General features: G+C 41.3%; 1 non-coding gene across 1 annotated transcript; it reads left to right on the top strand.

Moving 5' to 3' along the window:
- The first annotated feature begins 7,851 nt into the window (after positions 1 to 7,851).
- On the top strand, positions 7,852 to 7,959 carry LOC148579879 (small nucleolar RNA R71). The gene has a single exon (XR_015896727.1). It is a non-coding gene; the product is annotated as a small nucleolar RNA R71 (small nucleolar RNA).
- The last annotated feature ends 500 nt before the right edge of the window (positions 7,960 to 8,459 follow it).

Below are 8,459 nucleotides of genomic sequence, written 5' to 3'. Positions count from 1 at the left end.
TTAGTGAAATTCATCAAAAATAGGGTCCTAAAAAGAAACTTATTATTTTTCAATCAAGTAGAACATGCATGCAGTTAACCTATTTCTATGTAATTTATCCTATTCTAAACAAAAGAAAAATTAACTAAATATCCTATTTTATTGGTGTTTTAAGGAAAAGAAATTACCTCCGGAAGTCAGGTACTGACCGACCTCCCCACACTTAAGGCTTTGCACCGTCCTCGGTGCCATCTGTCAGGAATAACGGGGGCCTGGTAGCAGCGTCTCCACCATCGGGACCGTCATGGCTCCCTGTGTTGGTAAATGAAGTAGAGTCCAAGGTTTTTGGGTCTTCTTTAGGTGGTTGGTTACCAACGAGTAGCTCCTTGAGGTATGTAAATATGCGCTTGTTACAGCGCTCTCTTTGCTTCCCTTTTCGGTCAAGCCGGTCTTGCTTCTCAAGTATCTGATGGAGTAGTTGGTTTGTTGAAGGTTCTTGTGATGTGGAAGAAGAAGGGATATCTTCTGCTGGTTCTGTGCTCTGGTTGATAGTGGCTGCTGGAGGTCTGATATACTTCCCGTTAGGGACGTATTGATCATCTTGTGGAATCATGGCCTTGGTGTCCCCAACTTTGTAGGAGACTCCGGCTGCTGAGACTAGATCTGAAACCAAGGTGGGGAAAGGTAAGTTTCCCGCAATCTGTACGTGTCCCATAGCATGCCGAATGTGTCTTGGTAAATTGAGGTGCTGGTCTGTAAGGATACACCAGAGTAAAACAGCCATGTCTGTAGTGAAGGAAGACTCGTGAGTGCTCGGAAAGACATAATGGGACATGATCTGTGCCCATACTCGTACTTCCTAGGTGAATGTTGAAGCCAATATGCCCTTAGGTCAGGAACGATGGTATCTATATATCCATATGCTGCCAGGTTATGCGATAACTCTAAGAACGGTGTCCCAGTCAAATTAGTATGTCTGGTGCTTGAGTGAGGCTTCTTGAAAAGCGTCCAATCCTTCTGGAGCAGGGGGAAGATCTAAAGCTCATTGAATGGCTTCTTCTGTTATAGGGACTTGCTTCTGATGGACATAGATAGACTGCATGGTTGGCATGTGAAAATTGGAGTAGAATTCAACTACCCATGATAAATTAACCTGCCGTGGGTATCTCCGTAGGAATTCCCATTGTCTTCGCTCAATGCGGGGCTCAACAAATTCAACAATGTTAGTAGAGAGGATAAGAAGGTACTCATTGTTATAATTCCTCTCTGCCAGGATGGGGAACATCTGCTCACAGTAGCGGTTAGTGAACCGCGCAGTGTCCTTTGCTGGAAAGGCTTTCTCTTTTTCGTCGACCTTGATGATCCTCTTGGTTCATTTTGTTGAGGGTTTCACCGCTGTTGAAGATGGATCTGCCATTAATGTTCTTTTTGTTCCTCTCCTTGCTGGTGGTTTGGGAGTAGCTTTCTCCTTGCCTTTCTTGGTGGCCATCCTGAAAAAGGAAAAATAAAGTAATATGTAAAGCTAAGGGTTTGAGCAAGGGAGCGAATATTATAGGTGATAATCAATGCACAGTAAAGAAGGATGTCGTTAACACATGGTCTAGACTACATGTGAAAAGTTCATCAAAGGTAATATAGCAAGTGCATGTGATGGCAATTAGATGTAAGATGTTTATTGGCATGCCGACAAAAGCATGAGTAACATAGATAAAGCATTCAATGTCCAAGTTAGATTATCAACCCTTTCAAATTAACAATCTGTTTGTATTGACAATTATATTTAATTAATAAAATATAAAAGGGGTTTTGTGAAAAACAAGCATTAGAGTAGTAGAATAGAAAAATTTATGTGCAATGCCATACGGGCTTTTTCACAAACACATAGCATGCATGGTAAAGATGTTATTGAAGGTAGTAAATTGAGCATGCAAGCAACCCTTTAAGAAGTAATGTTAATTGTCAAACAATTCCTTAATAATTGACAAGCAAAATATAGAAGAAAATAATCACCTAATTAGATTTCTAGCACCAATTAAAGGAATAAAAAGAAAAGAAAAGAAAAGAAAAGAAAATATAGATAATGAAAGTGAAAATTAAAAGAAGAAGAAAACATAAATAAAAGTAATAATAATAATTGAAAAGTAAAAAGGAAAGAAGAAAAGAAAATAACCTTGATGATGATGTGAAAAATACAAAGTAAAAAGTGAGAAAGAATAGAGAAGGAAGAAGGGGGAAGAAAGAAATAAGAAGGGAAAAGAAAAATTAGGATTTGGGGAAGAAAAGATAAGATATCTTGGCTGATCTGGATAAACTGTGCGCCGCATGTGACGCGGACACGTGAGTCATATGGTCGCATGGTGTGTGATGTTTCCAAGTGACGCGGACGAGTGAGTCACGCGATCGCATGACTTGATTTGTGCTAGTGGCGCGAGTGCAGCCGTGCGGTCGCGCAACTCTCTGTTTCAAACTCATTTTGCCAAAATTTAGGGTGACGCGTTCGCGTGGATGACGTGATCGCGTGGATGGCCATATTTGCAAAATGACGCGGACGCGTGGGGCACGCGGTCGCGTGATAGGGCTTGTGCTTCTAGCATCATTCCAGCCCAACTCCATCATAACTTTCTGCCATACACCTCTTTTACGTCGATTTTTAGGGGCACGCGTTCGCGTGAGTGACGCGGACGCGTGGGAGGCTGGTTTTTCAAAATAACGCGGACGCGTCAGTGACGCGTTCGCGTGACTTTCTGTTCAATTTTATTTTCTTCCCAACGCAACTATGACGCGGACGCGTCAGTGACGCTTACGCGTCGCGTGCGTTTTTTTTATGTAGAATGCAAATGCAAATGTAAACTATATGCAGCTATATGCAGAGGTTATGAGAAGAGTCATCATCATAAATGAAAATAGAATAAAGTAAAATAAAACTAAGACTGAAAAAGAACGATCATACCATGGTGGGTTGTCTCCCACCTAGCACTTTGCTTTTACGTCCTTAAGTTGGACGCTCGTTAGGCTCATTCTGCTTCTGTTGGTGGGTCTTCCAAGAGGAAAACCTTTAGTTCTTTGTTATTCTTCATCTTCTCACCATGATAAAGCTTGAGGCGATGTCCATTGACCTTTAAGAATTTGGAGCTAGAAGGATGACGCAGGTGGAAAACTCCATATGGCTCTGCTTTTTCTACTCTGTATGGACCTTCCCATCTTGATCTCAGTTTGCCTGGTTTAAGCCTTAGTCTAGAGTTATAAAGAAGAACTAACTCTCCTGGTCTGAATTCTCTCTTTTTTATGTGCTTGTCATGGACAACCTTCATCTTTTCTTTGTATCTCCTGGAGTTGTCATATGCTTCTAGGCGAAGGTTCTCCAGTTCTGCTAGTTGCAGCTTTCTTTCATCACCAGCTTTTTCAAGATTCATGTTGCACTCCCTCACAGCCCAGAAAGCCTTGTGTTCCACCTCTACTGGAAGGTGGCAAGCCTTTCCGTATACTAAGCGGAAGGGGCTCATCCCAATGGGTGTCTTGTATGCTGTTCTATATGCTCAGAGTGCATCTTGTAGCCTGGCACTCCAGTCCTTCCTATGAGGTTTTACTATCTTCTCTAGAATACGCTTTATCTCTCTGTTAGAGACTTCTGCTTGCCCATTGGTCTAGGAATGGTAAGCTGTTGCTACTTTGTGAATTATCCCATGCCTCTTTAGTAATCTTGTTAGTCTCCTGTTACAAAAGTGAGTGCCTTGATCGCTCACGATTGCTCATGGTGATCCAAAATGGCAAATAATATGGCTTCTAACAAAGGAAACAACAGTGTTAGCATCATCAGTACAAGTAGGAACTGCTTCCACCCATTTAGAAATATAATCTACAGCTAACAGTATATAAAAGTAACCATTAGAATTTGGAAATGGACCCATGAAGTCAATGCCCGAAACATCAAATTTCACAGAAAAGCATAATCTGTTGAGGCATCTCATCCTTCTTGGATATATTACCAAACCTTTGGCAAGGGAAACAAGATTTACAAAATTCAGCAGCGTCTTTAAAAAGAGTAGGCCACCAGAATCCACAGTCTATAATTTTTCTAGCTGTTCTTTGAGGGCCAAAATGTCCTCCACTCCCAGATGAGTGGCAGGCCTCTAAAATGGACTGGAATTCTGATTGAGGCACACACCATCTAATTACCTGGTCAGCACCACACCTCCATAAATATGGATCATCCCATATATAGTATTTGGACTCACTTTTCAGCTTGTCTCTTTGATGCTTAGTGAAATTTGGAGGAAACGTGTGGCTAACTAGATAATTAGCTACAGGTGCATACCAAGGAATTACTTCAGATACTGCATGTAAGCTGTCAAATGGGAAAGTATCATTTATAGGAGTGGAGTCATCCTTAATGTGCTCAAGACGGCTCAAGTGGTCTGCCACTAGATTTTTGTTACCACTCCTATCCTTAATTTCTAAATCAAATTCTTGCAGCATTAGTATCCAACGTATTAGCCTTGGTTTGGACTCCTTTTTAGTTAATAAATATTTTAGAGCTTCATGGTCTGAGTATATTACTACCTTAGTACCAAGTAAATAGGCTCGAAATTTATCCAGAGCAAAAATAATAGCAAGAAGCTCTTTTTCAGTAGTAGTGTAATTAGATTGAGTAGCATCTAAAGTCTTAGACGCATAAGCAATTACAAAAGGATCCTTACCTTTGCGCTGAGCCAGCGCCGCTCCTACTGCATGGTTGGAAGCATCACACATGATTTCAAATGGCTGGCTCCAGTCTGGTCCTCTCACAATTGGAGCTTGAGTCAGGGCGATCTTTAGCTTATCAAACGTTTGCATACAATCCTCACTGAACTCGAACTCAATATCTTTCTACAGCAATCTGGATAAAGGCAATGCTACCTTACTGAAGTCCTTAATGAATCTCCTGTAAAAACCTGCATGGCCAAGGAATGAACGGACTTCCCTCACGGAGGACGGGTAAGGTAAACTAGAAATGACATCCACCTTTGCTGGATCTACAGAAATACCAGTATTAGACACAACATGTCCTAGTACAATTCCTTGTTTTACCATAAAGTGACATTTCTCAAAATTTAACACAAGGTTTATACTAACACACCTGTCTAATACTCTAGATAAACTATCCAAGCAAAGGCTAAATGAATCACCATATATGCTAAAATCATCCATAAAAACTTCCATACAGTTCTTAATAAAATCTAAAAAGATACTCATCATACACCTTTGGAAAGTAGCAGGTGCATTACACAAGCCAAAAGGCATTCTTTTATAAGCATACGTTCCAAAGGGACATGTAAAAGTGGTCTTCTCCTAATCTTCAGGAGCTATATAAATTTGAAAATATCCTGTATAACCATCTAAAAAACAATAATGGGATTTACCTAACAGGTGATCAAGCATTTGATCAATAAATGACAAGGGGTAATGATCCTTGCGAGTGGCTTGGTTGAGACGCCTATAGTCAATGCAAACTCTCCATGAATTCTGCACTCTAGTTGTCAGGAGCTCTCCGTGCTCATTCTTTATTATTGTGTCTCCAGACTTCTTGGGCACTACTTGTACTGGACTGACCCATTCACTGTCTGAGATGGGGTAAATGATATCTGCTTCAAGTAGCCTGGTCACTTCCTTCTTGACAACTTCTAAGATGGTGGGATTCAATCTTCTTTGAGGCTGACGGATAGGCTTTGCTTCCTCTTCTAAATATATTCTGTGCTCACAAACTTGGGGACTGATGCCTACTATATCCACCAAGCTCCATCCAATTGCTTTCTTATGTTTTCTCAGCACACTGAGCAGTTGCTCTTCTTGTTGAGAGGTGAGTTCCCTTGCAATGATAACTGGGAATTTCTGATTATCCTCAAGGTAAGCATACTTGAGGTGTGGAGGAAGGGGCTTTAATTCTAATTTCTGCTCATAGCTAGGTTCTGGATCATTCGGGGCTAGTGATAATGGTAAAGCGTCCTTATTGTGTTCAGAAGATGTCCCCACACTTGGACCTTGCTCCATATGCTTCTCTTCTAGTTCTTCTTGGTGAACTTCAGCTACAGTTTCATCAATAATATCGCACTGGAAGATAGAATGATCTTCCGGAGGGTGCTTCATAGCTTCATTTAAACTGAAACTCACTGTTCTGCCATCTATCTCAAAGGAGTACGTTCATGAGAATGCATCTAACTTGAACTTCGAAGTCTTCAGGAATGGTCTTCCAAGCAGGATTGATGATGGTCTTCCTGAGTCATTAGGGGGGCATTTCCAGGATATAGAAGTCAATAGAAAATGTGAGCCCCTTAATGCTCACTAATACATCTTCAGCAATTCCAACCACTGTAATAATGCTTTTATCTGCTAACACAAAATGAGCTGCCGACCTTTTTAAGGGAGGGAGCCTCAAAGTATCATATATAGACAATGGCATTATACTAACACATGCTCCTAAATCACACATGAAGTCAGAAAATATTACACCTCCTTTGGTAAAGATAACCAAATATGGACCTGGATCACTACATTTTTTAGGTATACCCCCCATTAAAGCAGATATAGAACTACCTAAAGGAATAGTTTCTAGTTCATTAATTTTATCTTTATGTATGCACAAATCTTTTAGAAACTTTACGTATTTAGGTACCTACTGAATAACATCAAAAAGGGGAACAGTTACCTCAACCTTTTTAAATATTTCTACCATTTTGGGATCAAGTTCAATCTGCTTCCTGGATTTCTTTGCAGGGTGTGAAAATGGGATAGGAATGGCATCCTGTACAACTTCTGCATCCTTTGGTGCTTCATTCTATGGTTGAGCTGCTTCTTCTTCAACTATGTCTTGTATGTCCTCTTCCTCTGCAGCATCTTCCACTTCCACTACATCCTCAGTTGGGGCATGTTCTAGTAGGCTCGGCTCCTCATGGATCCTCTCTTGCAGTGTGGTTCCTGACCTCAAAGTAATGGCATTGATGCCGCCTTTGGGATTAGTAGGGGTTGAGAAGGAATTCCACTGGAGTTTAAAGGTTGGTTAATGGGATTAGGTAGTGAATCTATCCTGGAGGCGAGAGCTTGTAAAGTGGAATTCAGACAATTTAAAGTAGAGTTTAGCTGTGTCTGCATATCTTGTTGTCCTTGTGCAAGAGAACGAAGCATCTCGTCGTTTGATGAGGAATTAGGATAGGTGATCTGGGGAACTTGTTGTTGGTTATGCTGGGATCCTTGATATTGTCTCAGGTGAGGTGCTTTGTAAGGTTGGTTCTGATTCTGTTGTCTGTTATTATTATTCCACCTCTGGTTTCCATTGTTATCTCTGCCTCCTCTGTTATAGTTGTCCCTCTAACTTTGGTTGGAGTTGTCTTGACATCCTTGGTTATAGTTTCCACCTTGGTTGTAGTTGCCACCTTGTTGATTATATCCTTGATTTGGGCAGTCATAGAAGTTATGAGTGGCTGCCACAGTGTTGTATTCCTGTTGGAGCTGCGGACATTCATCAGTATAATGACTATAATCAGCACAGATCCCACATACTCTTTGTGGAACTAACTGTTGGCTTTGTTGTGGTGGGGGAGGCTGAGCTTTATGTGCTTGTTGTTGATTTAACTGCATCTGTTTCAGTAGGTTGGTCATTTCACATATACTCTGTGTAAGAGCAGTAGTTTCAACGCTAGAGGAGATCTCTGCAATAGCTTTTGAGTGGCTGCGCCTCGGCCTGTGATTCCTATTGGACTCAGCTAAGTCGCTGATCAGCTGCCATGCTTCATCTGCGGTCCTGTACTTTTTCATAGAACCATTACTAGCACCATACAGTGTAGTCTTATCTTGGGGGTTTATGCCTTGAGTGAAGTAGATGATCAGTACTAGTCTATCAATCATGTGATGGGGGCATGCGTCTAGAAGGTTCTTAAAACGCTCCCAGTACTCATAGAGAGTCTCCGAGTCACCTTGAGTAATGCAGGAGATTTCTTTTCTCAGTCTATCTGTGACTTCAGATGGAAAGTATTTTTCCTAAAATTCTCTCCTGAGCGTATCCCAGTTGGTAAAAGTCGCTTCAGGTTGGGAGTAGTACCACTCCCTTGCTTTTCCTTCAAGAGAAAACGGGAAGACAGTTAACAGAATAGAAGTTTCATCTGCACTATTGCGCCTAACAGTAGAATAGGCTGTCTGGAAATCCCTAAGGTGCTTAATAGGCTCTTGAGCAGGTAAACCATGAAACTTGGGCATCAAGTTGATTAGTTCAGTCTTTAGTTCAAAATCTGCAGCTAGAGTTGGGTGATACACTTGGTACGGCTGCAGTGTAAAATCTAGGGCTCCAGCTTCTTGGAGAGTAATCTTCCTAGGTGCTGCCATGTTATCTGCACTGGAATTAACTGAATCAGTAGTAAAGGAGCTTGTCTCGCTCTCAAATGGCGGTTCAAATTCGCCCATAAGATGAGACTGATGAATCGATAACAATCACTTCACCACCCTCAGGGGCT

The sequence above is a fragment of the Arachis ipaensis genome, chromosome B10, assembly GCF_059453495.1.
Source record: "Arachis ipaensis isolate K30076 ecotype BB chromosome B10, ASM5945349v1, whole genome shotgun sequence".
NCBI lineage: Eukaryota > Viridiplantae > Streptophyta > Magnoliopsida > Fabales > Fabaceae > Arachis > Arachis ipaensis.
This window is presented reverse-complemented; position numbering and strand designations above follow the sequence as displayed.